Here is a 17,726-nt window from a genome sequence, read left to right as displayed (position 1 = left end):
CTTAGCTTCTGCCATGCTGGCTGGATCAAGCATGAGTATTTTCAGTGAGCTTCTGTTCAAGAGCTAGTTGTTTATACAAGTCAGGTACGCTTGTGTGCAATCCTGAAGGTTCACAAAAAAAGTGAACACATTACTTCCATCAAAACTTATGAAATAGGTTTCTTACTCAGAAACCTGTTTGCTTCCCATACAGCTCTGCTCCTCTGAGCCTTGTGTGTGTGCCATCTGCCATTTCCACAGTTTTCCTCTCTTGCTGATTTCAGTCCCTGATCCATACATACGCACCAGATAAGTTGGTCATGCCACTGTTTTTCCTGTTTCCTAGAGAAAAAACCTTTGGGTTTTTGCTCAGACGTTCAATGCCAAGCTATCCGTTGGTTGTAGCTTCTAATGCTCTCGCTAACATGAAATAAAGTTTTCATTAAAGAATTGATCCTGTTAGCCAGACTACAAGGTATTTAGCATCCCCACAAGCTTCAGGAACCCTGTGACATTTCATAAAGGCCCAATGTAGTAATAACATTGTAATGAACATTCACAAAATGTTCCCATCAATGTCATATTTCTGGTCTTAATACAATTGCATGAAAAACAAACCATGGGTTTTCCCCTGTAGTTTCTAACATTTGTTCTTCAACACATTCTTATTTCATTCATTCTTTAATTTGGATTACACACGTGTAATATATATAATAACCAATGTATGTATTGATTGCTTTCAGAGAATTTTACATCTCATTAAATCTGCTAGGCAGTCCAATGTTAATCTGCTCATTTCAAACTGACTTTCAACCATCTGAAAACACAAACCCTAGGGCAATGCTAACAGAAGGCACAGGCACAATTTCATGTAACTCTTCTGTCTATCCAGCAACTTTGCGGTCTGCATATTTTGGGTATAACATACATGATCAACAGGTGTACAACAGCAAACCTCTTGAACACACTGCAAACCCAAATATAGGCCTTATATTGTTCAAATAAACTCAATAGCTGGATGTGTTTGGGGAACAAGAGGTGACCAATCAATGTGAAGATACTAAAATACAACAGTTTGTTTGAGTTTTAAACATAACCAATGATTCTCATTGTTTTAGCAGGTGTTAGCTGTGCAATCGGCTTCTAGCTGCAAGCCAGGGAAAGATTAATGCACTGAGCCCAGTAACTCCTCACCAGGATAAGCCAGTCACTCTAGGAACTGGTCATCTCAATCAGATCTGGACAGTATGCACACTAGAATGGTTAATGCAAGAGAAAGTTAAAAGCAAACACACTTTTTTAGCCACATTAAATGTTCATCCTTGGAAAGTAGATGGATGTGTCCTCTCTTAGTCTGCAAAAGAGGAACTGAGCTGTTGCACAAGCGGTCCTCTAGCTTAAAGACTGCTGCAGCCCATGTGACCTGAATGGGTCTACTTCTCAGGGTACGGAGGAAGGGAAAAGATCAAGTGAAACAATTCCTTAAATTCACCCCTTTTTGAGAGACTCCCAGAGAGCCACCAGGCATGATGCTCTTGCAGCTGGTTGTACTGGTGTTGCAGGGCTGTGCATACCATGTACTTTGACAGAAATGAACTCTCTGCATAGAAGCAAGAGAATACAAAAGAAAAGTGCTAATGTGTACAGTTTTTCTGAAAACAACCACCAACTATAATTAAAACGAAATAATCTATAATGCAAGTCCATCGCAGTACTTAAACCGTAGCTGTGTTTTCGGAACGGACTTGATATATTCCTAGAATTTTCCAGTTCACATTGAATATAAGCATAGATAAAAGATAGGAGCATTGTTTTCTCTTTGACTGCATTGTCTTGAATAAACAAGACTCAGAAATCTACGTTTACATGAAGCATTAACTCACATAGTGCAGAGCACTCTTCTACTTCATACTAGATTTGCTGGGTGTTGATCAGTACACTTTTTTCCCTTATAAAGCCCACAATTACATTCACGTTTTCTATCATGCTTGAGCAAAGCAACACATTCTTATTGCTCATCTCCAACACACAGGTTTGTAGCAAGCAAAAAACGATCAAACCAACCACTAGCTAACAGCAGCTTAAATTCAAAAGAATACAATTAAATTATTGAAATTATGCCTCTCTAAAAATTGTCCAAAACAGTTATCTATTTCCAAAATGTAACATGGTGGAAAATTAATATCAAAACAAGAAGAGATCAAAGCTTTGTTCTCAGTGCAAGTGGCTGTTCATAGTTTTGCAATATCAGGAAGCTGTATTTCCCACAACAATCAGCAGCATCACTGCTGAGTATCAAATATGTAAAAGGAAAGCAGGCTCTAATCAAAGACTTGAAAATCAGTGCTTTTGAAACAGTCACTGTTCTCTCAATCACCTTCTTTCTTAGCAAGTGGGCTATTCTTACTCCTGTCATATACATTTCCTAATGTGGACTGACTTTGTAAGCTTGAGTAAACACAAAATCTTTTCCATAGCTAGGTGTAGTATGGAAATAAGTGGAAATGGAACAGAACCCAAATCTTGGCTTGCCACCAGTGCAACTTCAGCTGCACGTTATAACTGTGACATTTACTAGGCAGTATGCACTTTTAATACACACTGCAGCTTTTTGCAAATGAAGTGAATGGCCAGAGAGAGTCCCAGGGGAACCTTACAGGCTTACCCATGGTCGGTCTGTATCGAGGAATCCTTCTCTGGACTTCAGTATCAGCCCCAGGAGGCAGAGGAGAGTGCTGCATTTCACCTAATCTTTGATACTGACCTGCCAGCCGTGACTTTGTACTGTGTCCACAGGAGAGAAAGCAGTATTTTGCAGCCAGGCATTTTCTGGTCATTGTTATTTAAAACAGCATAGCTTTGCTTTGCAAAGGCAGAGGGCTGAACAGAGCATTATGCACACCCTTTGTCTTACAAAACCTATCAAGCAGATTCCCCATGAAGAAAAGATAGTTCACTAAAAAAACATATCCTTTTGACTCAAACACAAGACATAGCAGACATGCAAATGAAGCTTAAAAAGTCAGTATTGCAGAACTTTAAAAACGCTCTAGCTGGATACTTAAGTCAGGTTTTTTGTTTTGTTTTGTTTTCTTCAAGCAGTCTACATTTTTCTGAGTGTTACATGAGAAATCCGAGTTCAATTGTCTTTGACAGTTTCAGAGCACAGTGCCCAACTGGACTGAATGATGGGACTCTCCCCCTAGAACTGATCATACAGTTTGTGATGGCACTGATAGTCTTCAGTAATATATTTTTAACCCGTGCTTTGTTTTTTTTCCACTTCAGATATATTGCATGAATAATAAACAGTCTTTTTCATTAATTATTGTGCTTCACTGCTTTATGCCACCATAGGGAGAAGAAAGGGAATGAGCAAATGTGTCATTTTCAATACACTGTTGATTCAGTTTCTAATTATGGAAACAAACAGGCTTATAAAGATGGATGCATTTGCCTTTCAGTGCAGAATTTTTCAAATAAGGACTCCATTTGACTAAGCTGACTTGGTAACTGCAATTGGAGAGAAAGAACAGCCACAGATGGAATGGGAACATGGTGTAGATCTAGTGCTTGGAAATCATGCACCCTACCACCTGTCTCCATATGGTACAGATGTCTGTAGAGCGCATCAGAACTCCCCTCACAAACGCAGAAGTCATAATTATGCAACATAATAACGTTTAATGTTAACATAATTAAGTTTTAATATTTGTCACAGGTTGTTTATTTGCTTTTAACAAACCCACAAAGATTTTGTTTGTCAAGTTTCCCCTATTCAGCATTACAAAGCAGTGCTAAAGAACCATTTCATGCTACCTTGCCTTTTTAGGAAGGGGCAGAAGCAGGGCACAATTGAGGCACGAGGCATAAGGAGCCAGAAGACATTAATCATCCCACAGCTGTAGAGGCTGGACGTGAAGGGATCACTTAGTTCATGGAAATCCCTTCACGAGGCGATCTTTGCTTCAGTAAACGAAAGGAAGAGAGAATGATGGGCTTGAGACAGGCCCTAGCAATGCTTGCTGTGCTTGTGTGAGTGGCCAGTCCAGGCCCAGAGGGGCATTCTGGACCACAGTCCTGCCTCCTCGTTGGATGCTGAGGGATTGTGGCAGGCTTCACAATATGGAAGAAATTTCTCACAGCTGCTCCAGACAAGTTTCTCAGAAGGAAAACCATCTACAGATCTTGTTCTTCATCAAGTTGCATGTAAGTGGCCTGTGGTTTGAATGCCTCCACCTTCCCTCTAGCAGGAAGTTATTGGGCTAGATACTCAGATGATCTAAAGTGCCTAGCCCCATGGGACTCCCATGTCCTACAGCAGCTGTGGATCTGTCCCCAGACTTCAAATTTTTATGTTATTGATACAAAGTGTTGTCATAAATAATAAATTACTGCTTCACATTCATAGATAAGTAGCTTAAAGAACAGTCAATTAAGCTTCATTTTCTATAACTTTCATGTTTTAATGTAATCCCATTCTGAGTGCTTAAATGAGTCCTCACAGCTCTCAGAACAATTACATTTGTGAAGTCTGACACTCATGCTTTCCTGAGACAGGTGCATTTTACTGACTTTTGAAAATTGTTCTTCTTAGCTGTAATTTTGCCAAGAAAGCTTAATAAAAAATATTTTTAGATAAATAGATAGATAAAAGCTCTCATGTAACTCTATGCAGTACTACATCTTCCGAAGGCTGAAAGTACTGTTTGACTTCAGTACAGCAGAATGCCTACTGGATGTTATGGCCATCTCTGCAAGCCTTGTGCCTTTTCCCTTAGCATAGAATTTATTTCTATCTCAAAGGTCCAGGATTACTGTGTCCCTCTTTAACCTTAGCTCTTGACACAAATGTGGCTACTTCTACTGTGAAGGGAAGAAAATTATTCTTGAATACAGAATGAGGTTTAACATAACAATTGTCTTCCCTGTGCCTGAAATTCATTATTTTTTTACACCAGCTTTGTGTGTTCATTGAGCTGCCCAGAAGACACACTGTGGTCCTTAGACTCCAGGTAAAGAACCATGGTGGATTTTTTCATGAATCATAAAGGCCACTTCTAAAGGCCTTTAGAATCCTTACAGCAGCTGCAGGAATACAATGGAGCTACTGCCTCTGTTGGAGGCAAGAGACCGCTGGCTGGTTTGCACCTGCAAGGTCCCCTGGGCCTTGCTGAAACCCTTGGGCAGTAGGTCAGACTGGGACCCACCACCTTGCATCAAGGCAAAAGAGCCAACTGGCAGAGCACAAGGCACCTACTCCATTTCTGCGAGCAAAAGTCAGTGCACCATGAGAGCTGCTGCCATACAGGGAGCATCTAAGCAGGTACATCTTGCTTCTGCATGAAAGGCAGATAAATGAGCAAAAAGACAAAATTCTAACGAAGCACTTTATTTTAAACCAAAATTTTCTATATAATTTGTCTAGTTATTTATGGCCCAAAGTCTTAGCACCATCAAGATCTGCTTTTTCAGTTTTTCACTAATGATTTCATAGCCTTTGGAAAAACAGAATGTACTAACATGGCTAGCTTCCCTACTGGCAAATAAAGCAAGCCTGTTATACCAGGTATGCTGCAAAACGAACCTCTCTTCCCTCTCAGTCACTCTGTAGGCATATAACCTGAATTCATGTAATATCTTGAATTCATGGCAGCAGCTAGGCATGTAGGAAGAATTGTTTGGTGCACTTTAATAGGCCTGTACATTGGATAATGTCATTCCGCATGCAGCTCTTTGTTGTTGTTGTTTTTTGGTTTGTTTGTTTTTTGGTTTGGTTTGGTTTTTGTTTTCCTTTTCTCTGGCCCCTTATCTTTCATGCTGAAGGGATCACCTCTCATCTCTGTAGCAGAAGCAGATAATTTCAAATGGAAAATATTTATAACCAGCTACAAACATGTCATTTGTAGTGCACCTATGTATTTAGAATGCTTGCAACAAAGGGCAACAATGCAGAAAGGGATAAAGAGGGCCTGCTTTGCACACGTATTTAATAATCTCATGTTATCTGGTAACAGATAAACCACCCAAGGGAAATTACCAACATGATGCAAGGATTTAATTAGGACAGAGCTCAGGAACAAAAAAGCAGTATAGTCCTTTTCCTCCATTACTATACCTAACTTGTATCATTGACAGAGACACATAATCTAATCTCAGAAGTCCATGCTATCCGCATGTAAAGCCAGATAGGGTAATGAACTTTCACAATCCCAGCCTTTGTATTCAGCAATCCAGAGTCTCAGTTGCTGTCAAACCTTCACAGTTCTATTGATATAAATGAGGCCTACACCAACCTATTCCAGCTCAGACCTTGGACTACAATCCAAGGATTTTTCAGTCTAGCACATGAACGGCAAGCACCATTCTCCCACAAGAATAGCAGTAAAACACGCATGTTTCCCCTCCCAGCCCCTACACACAGATGCACACACAAACTTTCCTTTGCCCAGGAGAAACTAGCACAGATCAGTGTGAGGCGCACACTGCTTTTTACCTCATTTCTGTCCTGTTGGATCCTGTCATAGGTATCACCAAGCCCACATTCCAGCAGCATAGTGTCTCACACCACTTTGCAAGACTGAAATATAAACTGAGATGCCAGATGAATCTGCAAGGTCATACCAGAAGGTGCAGCAGGGGAGGTATTTGGGCCTTCGTCTCCCAAATCCCAGGGTAGCACATTAGCACTGCGTGGCTTCTTTCAGGCCGTGATTCTGCAGTTCGAGGCATGGCCCCTCGGGAGAGCCCAGAGAAATCTGTGTAGCTACAAGAGCTCATCCACATCACTGGATCGGGATTGAGAGCCGGCTGACATCCAGAGGTCTTGTTAATGTCAACAAAAATGCATTACATCAAAAGAATTAAACATGGCCCTCCGTTCCCCTCTCAACGCGAGAGACTCACATGCTTATGTCTGAGTACCAAGTAGAGCTTACTAAAGGTAAGCATTAACATAAAGAGAGAAAAGGAAAATAAATCTGCTCTCAGGTGAACATTCTTTCTAGCTCTTCTGTGAAGAGCTTCTTCCTGCTGCAAGGCAGGACCAACAATGAGAGCACAGTTTATTTTCTTAGATTACAGAATTCCCAAATTAGAAAGTTTACAACTGACAATCAAAGCCAATTGTGTGTACTTAAACCAGCAAATATGCAAACAAAAGACAGAAGTAGAATGGGAATTTACCAAGCACCACAAATTGTACTACTGCCATACAAACAACAAAACAAGAGCACAGTGGTTGCACCACACCTCTTCAAGGCAATACTTCAAACTCTTCAACAGGAAGGTGTTAAAATCCTAAAAATACCTTTAAGCACAGACCTATAATTACAAAATCCTAATTGTTCCACTCAATTTGCTGATTTCTGGATGCTTGAATTAATCTTAGCACAAACGTTATTCCACTCAGGTTTATTATGTACACCTACTTCCCGTTTAGGGAATGTTACTGAGTATATTATGGCTACAATAATGTGATCAGAACAATGCAAAAAGCACTACCATTGAAACTGAGATATTCACACTGTATCTGATACAAGACCAGCTTCTGATGTGTATTTGAATACAACAGTTTTAGAAAGGCACCATAAAGTGAGAAGTACACAAGCAGCAGAAGCGTGCATTGGAAGTGTTACAGTGCATACAGTACACTGCTGAAATAACTGCTGCCAAAATTCTGAGAGCTCATAATTTCATTTCTTCATGTTCTTTGATTCATTTGTAAAATGACCTTTAAATGTTAGAGAGAAGTGCCTGGGAAATGCATTCTAATCCCACTTGGGTAGCAGCTGTTTCAAGTAATCTAATTTACTTTAAATATATATATATATATTATTTAATTCTAATCTATTTCTTGGACTTGTACAGAGCAGAAAAATCACTATTCAGAAAAAATCTAAATACCTGAACAAAGCCAGAGCAGACTACATAAAACTAGAAAAATACAATTTGAAGAACATATTAGAAATACTCTGTACTTCTATAACCATAAGACTCAGCAAGCTGCCTGCTGTATTGTGAACTTGATAAATCATCACGACTCCAAAAAACAGCATGGCAATTCATGTTATGATAACAGATTCATATGGAAAAGAAAACTGCCAATTAAAGCACAATAGTCCAAGTGTAACTACTTCATTATTCAAGAGAAAATCAGTCACATAAGTTGCATTAAAAATGTAATAAGCAAACACGCAGTTAGAAATGTATGGAACAGAGCTGCTTATATTCCTCTCTGGATCAGACCTCCCTCTACCAGCAAGGAAGTTGAGAACATAACTCTGAAAGGAAGATTAAGCAAAAAGTAATCACAGAATGTTTCTGGTTGGAAAGGACCTCTGCAATCCAATCCCTCACTCAAAGCAGGTCCAATTAAGCAATACTAAATATCATTCACTATTAAAGAAGCACTTAGAAGAATGTCAGCATTAAAAGACAGTGGGTTTTGTGTTTGTTTTTTGTTTTGTTTTGAAATAAATGAGACCTAGCCATTGGATTTTATGAAAATGTTATTTAAAACCAGAAATTACAATCCAACCTTATACACACTGCATAGAACGAGGTCCTTGGGAGCAAAACAGTAGCTGGCAGGCAGCAAAACTGATGATACTACAAGAGCATCCTTGAGGACCAGGACAGCAATAATACTATTTCTCCTGTTGAGATCTCACTCTACAAATCAAAATGCAGTTAAGAAAAAATAAATCGTTCTATAGTGCATTTTTATTTTTTTGATCCTGGTCCAAATGTACAGTTGCCAGCTCTTCTGCTTTTGAATTAATGACTCTTACTCCTTTGGACACTACTTACACATCCGATGCAAAATGCTCCATCTACATTCCAGGCCACCAAGACTAATATTTTGACTACCTGCGATTGTGTTGTGTGTGACTTGCTACCATCTTCTCTTTTCAAAGAAGGACTGCAACTTGCAGAATATTGTAGTTCACCATAGTAAGAGTAATAAAGCACCCAATACATTTCGCCCAATAAAAGAGAAATACAATCTATCTGGGCAAAAGGGCTCCTTTCTATAGTGGGAAAGATGGGATGATGGAATCAGTTCACAAAAAGGACTTGTTTTAGATCAGCACAGCCACATTCACACAAGATGCTTCTGTTACAGAATTATAGAATCACTTAGTTTGGAAAAGACCTCCAAGATATAGTCCAACCATCAACCTAGCACTGCCAAGTCTACCACTGAACCATGTCCCCAAGCACCACATCTACACTTTTGTCTTTTGAATACCTCCAGGGATGGTGACTCAACTACTTCCCTAGGCGGTCTGCCCCAATGCCTCACAACCCTTTCAGTGAAGAAAGCGAAAACATACAGGGAAAAAAAAAAAAAAAAAGGAAATTATAGGCGGAAGAGCTTTTTTTCCTTCATTATTCTAATGGCTAATGCAAACAAGAATAGATCAGATAATACCACTTGCAAGTAACAATTGTACTGAGTGAAACACTGGTATCGTGGAAGTCAACAAGAGGTTTTCAGAAAAAAATTGTTGCATGTCCAGGCCCCGAATACAACATCATACATGACAGCAAGTACACATACTATAACTAGCCCGGTATGAAAGCCAGCTTTCACATGACCTTATATTATACAATGTTAATGCAACTGACAGTTGTTTATGGGAAGCAGGAAAGGAAAGGCTGGCTTGTGTTCCTCTGTGTTCAAGTTTTACATGAGCAAGGCTTCTTCTGCCCTGCTAGGAGATATACTAATAGCCACATTAACATACTTTACTTTTAAAATACGTTTTACTCTAGCTTAAGCAGGATTTAACCAAATCTTTCCCAGACTGCCACAGGATGCTAATAACAATGCTGGTCCTGTATTCTCAATTGAAAAGGTATTATGTATTTTACTTTCAAGTTACAGTCCAGGTTATTTTAATGTCTTCCCTTTTTTAGAAAACCTAAGAGTTGCTGCTATTGTCCCTCATGGTTTTCTGATACAAAAAGGCAGGGCACAAGCAACATTGTTATATGGCAATTAAAGCCTAGACATTTCATTAGAACTATTGGATAGAAAAATTTTTTATGACAGCTGGTTAAAGATTTTTTTGTTCTCGGTAAAACTACAGTTGCATGCTGATATATTTCATCTAAAGATACATATTGGATGCTATTATGTTTTCTTCATTCAGACTTGGAGTTTGGGAAGTTGTGGACAAGATACTATTTTGCTTATTCTTTACTTGGAGATAGTGTACGCCAGATTTAGAGGTTTTCTACAGCTCCCAAATGGCACGGTCCCAGCACAGCGTTAAACCTAAGTAATCAAATGTGATGGGAAAGAAGCGAGCCAGAATTTGTTGCTTTAATTTGAAAATGTACATAGTTGATTATTCCCCAAAAAACAGCACAGCTGATTTAGATAGAGCCAAATCCTGCAGCTCTTATGCCTTATATCAAAACTAAATCACTTCTGACTTGAATTGGTGTTTTACAGGAGTAAGAGTTATTTGGATTTTGTCCTTTGTAGGAAGTTTCACAAAAGAGAAAGTGTAACTGCCAGGTTACTGAAATCATGCGAAGTTAAGCCTGTGATACTGCTCCTACGATTTCGGCGGAAGTGCACACTGAAGGCCCATCTATGTTTGCTTGGTAGGGGATGGGATTAGGTCCTGCTGCTGCTTTTTGTTCCAGGTTAGCAGACTCTGATGGCTGTGCAGTGAAATCCATTGTGTTTGGCAGATTTTTTCCTGACATATAGCATTTTTCTGATATATAGCATTGTTTGGGAATTTTAAGGACTTTCCTTAAAAAGGAAATCTTCTTATGAAGGACTGTTAGCACTAAATATTGCCTATGTCTCACTAACTAGCCCTGATGTGGTCCTGTAGCACTGAAAACCTATCAGACTCTATTTTACAGAGATTCAAAGACTTGAAACTATCACCTCCCATCTCTAATTCTTCCACTATACTGCTTGACCTTTGTGAATAACGATTTTGCACAGATGCAGGCTAATTTCCTTGGTCTGGACCTTGATTTGCAGTGATTTGCAATCTGATTTGCAATATATACACATTTTTCACAATAGTTACTGCTTGACTTCTCAGATTTAAACCTTTTAGCATCTTTGAAAGAACGCTTCTTCCACAGCTGAATTTCATAATGAAATTCCATGACTGAATCCTCATCACCTATAAGTATTAAATTTCTACTTTGTCTGCATGTTGCAGTATGTTGCCTTGAAAACCACTTCACTCAGCTTCAGACTGGGTAATGATCTCATTTTCCTATATTACATTGGTCTTGGTTAACCTTAGAGGGTTATTCTTATGTCACAGGAGACATAAGACTGCTCCAGAAGATGGTAAATTCAGTTACAATTTATATCTAAATCTTGAAAATCTGAGCAGTATTTATTCTACAGATTTTTTTGCAATCTTTTCAAAGCTCAAGAAGCCTCAGACATGGGTGTCTCTTGGAAGGCTGAATAGTGAAATACTCCTCCGGTCACAAGGCTTCAAGGGCCTCACAGCAACCCTCTTCCTAAATATTCCCTTATATGACAATTGACAATTTTGTAAATCATACTCTACATAGCAAACACTGTCATGCTACCTGTTAGAAAGAGTGAAGTGGCCTAAACTGTAAGTCAAGATGACCCTTTTCTGACATTTTGTGAGTCAGACTAATAAAGTACAGGTCACCCAGATAGCTAGCCTGATACATTTTTTCCAAATTCTCACTCTGTCACTAATACTGGAGATCACAATTACAGTCACTCTGCCACACTGGGAAAAGGTAAAGTAACATGGACATTTTGGACTGCGCCTTGATTCCAAGACCATCACCTCATTCATGTCCCAAACCAGCAGGCTGCATTTCATCTGACTGGACAAAAGGAGGGTGCTGCCTCAACGTTCACTGCCCTGCTAGCAATACCGAGGTATAATTATGCCTAACTCATCATTGCCTTTGGACTGCAAAATGGCCCAGCTTTGTACAGTTCTTGACAACCTACACTCTGCACAATCTTTCCACTGAAGAAGTTTATGTGCTTCTTGGAAGAGCTATTTGCAAAGCTGTTGTCAAAGGAACTCAACGGGACTGCTCCCTTTGCAGATCACATAAAGAATGGGAACCTGAACCCTGTGCTGCAATTCCAATTAGAGAATTAAAATTATAAAAATAAGAAACTCCAGTACATGCCATATAGAAGAACAAAATGCTTAAAGAAGTAAAGAAATGGCTGCAGTTCTATAGGTTCTGAGAGGTTCTACAGTTCCAAAAGGTTTTCAGTGCTACAGGACCACATCAGGGCTTGTTAAATGAGACAGACAGCCACAGTTCAAATACTGCTAACTGGAGACCAGTCAATATTTCTGCCTTTTACCACTGACAAAACAGTGGCAATTGAAATCATTAAAACACATAGAGGTAGTAGGTTTCATAACCTCTCTTTTAAAAAACCAGCATCTGGTTTCTTTCTGTAAAATCATCCAGAACAACAACAAAAACATTACTATACAGCAAAAGCAAATAGCCTTGCTGAAGCCTAAGAAAGACCACCAACTTCCAAGAAGTTACTCAGTCTTTTTGCTAAACTACATGTGAAAACTCATGTCAGATTGCATTTTTTTTTAAATATTATTTTCTATGTGAGTTAATCTTCTCAATTGCTAAAAAGTAAACACTGTGGGTGTTAACTGGTAGCATTTGTGAAAACTAAGTATTGTGCTGCAAATGTGTTTCAGAAAAGACAGGGGTTTTGTAACAAATCCTAAGAAAGATTTGTCTAGTACATGCTTGGTTTAATCCCTTCAGGTAGATAAACAAAAAATATATGAGCCCTCATTTTAACAAAGAGAGGGAGCAGTGATTTTCTTCTAGTCAGAGTACTTCTTTTACAGTTAAACCTAAAGCCCTGGTACAAATTATTCCCAGACACACAGACATCTTAATCAAACAGATAACAGATAAGCATTGAGAAAGAATATTCCTGGGGAAGACAGTCATGCAACATCACATCTGGAAAGGGATCGATGCCTGCCAGAAGCCGCATGAGAGGGCTGGTCTTGGTTTGGAAATGAGCTGGTGCTACCTGTGATCAGCCACCTCAGACATAGCTGGCAGGTCTGGAAATGCTCCATTAATGTCATCTTTTATTCTCCACCTCAAAACAGATTTGTTTTGTATATCCTCCAAATACTAACCTATGCCACAACTGCTTTCATGCAATCATTCCCTAATGAATGAAAGGTAGTGTTCCCTGTCCTGTTGCTCTCATCAAGACTATCCTTCCCTAATGATGTGAAACGGACCTGATGTTTGCTAAGTACTAGCACTTACAAACCCCTCTGAAATCACCTGGCATCAAATAAAAGCAAAATTGATGATCTATGTCTCCATTTCTTCTGTCTATATCTACATATAATGCTGATACTAACTAAGCAATACATTGTTTTCTCCCACCCTTCTGCTACTTCATTTGTGGAACTGATTGATCCCTTGGATCAATGATTTACAGTATGCTGAACAAAACCAGCAGCAGTACCAGGACATACTTCTTAAAAGGTTCCTCGTTATTCTTTCTCTTCACAAACCCTTTTTATTTCACTACTGTTTGACCTATCACCATTAAACCTCTCTGTCTGAAAGGCTACATTATCCATCAGCAGAATGAACGGTTTCACAAGTAGTGAGATAATGGGACAGAATCTATGCTTCACTAATGTTTATGCAAATCTGCATAACAGTAACTAAGTAAAATTATAAAGCCCTTCCATTTTAAACTACATACATAAGTTAAATACCAATCAAGCTGAAGTTGTTCTCTATCACAAAAGTCTTCCAACAGCAACCGTTTGCTAAAGAAATAGAGCTTTGCAATTACTTGTTTGCTGATGGTAAATGAGAAAGCATAAACAAGGAGGAGCATGGTGGTCTTTTCAGAGGGAAAGGCTGTTATGCAAAGAACAAGACATGAACAATTTTACATATATTCTCCATACACAAAGCAAATGGACTGCAGAGCCTTACTACACATAGTAATCTCTGTTTAAAACCAAGTCTCAGAAAAATCTGCTAGTGTGGATACATTCAATGTTTACCAACCATTTTGAATATTAAAACATCCAGGATACTAAAGATATCTCTTATTCTGCCTATTGGCACAGTAACATCCAAAGCACTGTTTAAGGGCTTCCAGAAGATCTAATTTTTCCATACTTGTTGAAGTCCCAAATTTTGAGGTCAGAAACTATTTATATTAAAACAAAAATAAATCCACCATATACACAGGAGGCTTTCTACTATTGGTTGCAACTTCTCCACCTTCTCTTCAACAGAAATTACAGTTCCTGAGATATTTTTATGAGGACCAGAAACTATAACAAGGCTTGCTTGAATATGAAATCTCTGTCCTGAAAATCTGCATGCTGACCAATCACTGAGTGTTTATAATCTACACCTTAGACCTTTTCCATTTAAAGGCCAAAAAATTGGGGCTTCAAGAAATTGCCTGGTCCTTCTTCCTGCCCCAACACACAGGGAACTATATTTAAAATAATCCTGACAGATGCTTGTTTCATCTCTTCTTCGGTTTACTTCATAAATATTGTTACATGCTCTTTATAGATGGATGAAACAAGGCACACAGTAAAGACAAATATATTAGCAGTTCACATTAGTATGTTGTCTAACACAGTTATAAATCACAATCACCTATATGGCAATTAAATCTAAATATCTATTTGAAAACCTAAAAGTAACTTGCCTCAGACTAACTACATACAAGAACCATGAGCTATAAAATAAAGGAACTTCAATAAAAGATACAAAACTATTGCTGCAGCTCTTTCACTGAAAAGAACATTTCTCTCTCATAAACCTAAAGACCAAGAGGAACTCTTGAGTAACAAGCACTTTTTAGCATTCATAAATACTAACGTATTTCAGAAGGAAAATTCATTGTATTAACTTTGCATTTAGGGGTGGTATTTCACAATCACCCTTCCATGGGGAAATGCAATGACAGCCAGTATTATCTCCCATTACCAAGCTGGAAGATCTTTTTTTGAACAGAAGTTCAGTGGAAAATGCAGTATTCTCCCACGAGCAATACTGAATAGTTACACCAGCAGCATGTAGGGGGATGACAGCTTTAACGATTTGGCAAGATGGACAGCTGGCACTAAGCATTACACATTCATCAGTAACATTTAAAAAACAGCTTTTATATAGAACACAGAAGAACTGTCCAAATTTGCTCACTGCCAAATCACTTGAACACAACCAAAAAAGCAAAGAACTAGTTAGAGAGAAAAAATTTCAAATACTCGGCTGCAGGAGAAATAGAAGGAAAGTGTTAGGATACAAAGCTAACATTTTCAACAAAAGAGGAAGAAAATCCTGGTTTAAGTCTTAAGAGAAAAAATTAAAATACACTAAATCACACACAAACATAACTGATTCAGAAAAGATACTTTACAGCCCATAAAACTCTACAAAAATCAGCTAAGAATGAAACTGATCTACCATATCAGACAGTAAGTCTACAACTATTTGCACTGATTTTCCTTTCAGATAAAATATCATTTGGTTATGTTCATTATTTTCAACTTCCTTAAAAAGAATAGGGTTACATAAATTTGTGGCTTGTATAATGAATATTCTAGGCAGTTATCAAAGTACTTACATTCCCTTGGATTCTTTTTAGTTTTTATTTTTAAGGAGTATACCAAATCTGTAGTAAATTAGCAGCTGGTTTATGGAAACCAAGGCATTGATGCTGCTATTCATGACTTGAAGTACCAAATAATATCAACATTCTCACTGAACACAATGGCATTAAGGAGGATGGGATCCATTATTGCTCACACCGAGTCTAACTACTAAATAGCACCTAACCCGAACAGTGCCTCATTGATCCCCAGTGATATTTCATAAAATAATACAAATCATGCAACTAAATAGGTCTTAAAATTGGTTATAATCTATTCTAAACAATTGGCTGTAAGCAATTAGGCTTTATGATTAGGGTGACATCATGTTCAGCCCTTAATGAACACAAGATCATCTTGTTCATCTTTTCCCTACCTCCATGCACTGAGAAATAGACCCATTCAGGTCATAGGGGCTGTAGCAGTCTTTAAGTTAAGCCAGCAGAAAATGTGACCAATAATGTGCAAATGTTTTTGAGTGGGGATTGAAATTTCTTTGAAACAAAATCCATCTCCAGCATAAAGATTTGTGAAGTCAGACATATCAAGTATAAATTAAGTGATTATTGTTTTTGATTAAAAGATTGTTCCCATTACTGCTAGAATACAGAGGAAAAATCAGCTAGACTAGCAGTATATCAGGGAATAGTGCATCCCTAGAGCTTTGCACTTTTTCATGAAAATAACCCTATATGAACTCTAAACACTATACGAACATACAACACTGTGCAGAACTGAAAAAACACATAATAATGCTTTTTGTTGAATATATTTTGTAAGATACAAATCAAATCATAGAGTGGTGTTTTTCATGTGATTTCGTGAACTTCAATAATCCAGTCCTAAGGAGTCAAATTAACTACAGAACGTACATTGTCTGCTACAGTTGACTAAATAATTCCTCTGCTTTCTTTCTTCCTGACCCAAAGTTGATTGAGCTATTGTGCAGTAATCCACACTTAATTAAACTTATTTTGAGATATCTTTATGCAACAATTTCTCTAGGGCACTTTCCTTTATAGGGAAAGCTCATTATACCCTTTTTTCCATTTTACTGTAACTAAGTCATTTCTGTCAATATTCCCAGGTTAGGGCCATAAAATGAAGGTTAGTTTAACAGACCATTTTATTAACTTACTTCCCCTGAGGTTTTTCTTTTTAGATATTTAAAACAAACAAACAAACAAACAAACAGCAACTTCCTAATTTGGTGCCTTATTAAAAATGTGCTAAAAAGAACAAACTGGACATGGCTAACCTACATTAAGCATGCACTGAGAATTACAACTTAGAAAGTGAATTAGACTTAGTTTGCACTCATTTTCCTGGAAGTCTCTGCAGGTCAGATAGGAGCTCCAAGGAGATGAAACATCTGATAAGAACTAACATGATCAGAGAGGTTCCAGTTACATCTCTTTGGGAATACAGTTCTTTCTTTTAATTACAAACTATTTCTAATTCAAGGAAGTAGGATACATGAGCTTCTATACTGATCTAACATTACCAAAGGGTTTCTTTCATTTTGCAGTAACACTCTCTGGACTAGTTATATGACTTTATGGATATTTTTATGCAAGAAAACCTACATCACACCATAGAATGTAACCTATTAACGAAAAAGAAAATTCTAGGAGGCAATCAACACCATTTAGATTAGCCCTTAAACTAAAACCAAACCAAAAAAAGCATCACACATTTGGTAAACGAGTAGTGCTGACACCATAAATCATAAGCAAAGGGGAAAAAAAAAAAAAGGGAAAAAAAAGAAAAAAAGCTCTTCCTATAGAAGAAAAAAATTTTAAAAATCCAAAATCTACTTAGGTAAAGGAATATCCCTCTTTTTTTCTCCCTTCTGTTATTAAGAATAATTTTCAACTGCTTAAACTGGAAGCTTTCGTGTTCTTTAGATTTGATATCATGCCTAGTTTAATTTCAGCATCATTTTGAGAAAACCAACACACTACAACTTAAAAAGAGCTGTTTGTGATGGAAGCTCGAACACTGCAATTACTATATCATTCTCACCTCAGGGACTATGAAAGTACATTTGCAAAACCA

At 38.0% G+C, this 17,726-nt stretch overlaps 1 protein-coding gene across 9 annotated transcripts in view; it reads right to left on the bottom strand.

Moving 5' to 3' along the window:
• The window catches only part of GALNT18 (polypeptide N-acetylgalactosaminyltransferase 18), a 225,635-nt gene that overhangs the window by 77,931 nt on the left and 129,978 nt on the right, over window positions 1-17,726 (bottom strand). The window lies entirely within an intron of this gene.

Source organism: Anser anser (genome assembly GCF_964211835.1).
Source record: "Anser anser genome assembly, chromosome: 5".
NCBI classification, from domain to species: domain Eukaryota; kingdom Metazoa; phylum Chordata; class Aves; order Anseriformes; family Anatidae; genus Anser; species Anser anser.
Note: the sequence above shows the minus strand (reverse complement) of the source record. Positions and strands in the feature narration are given on the sequence as shown.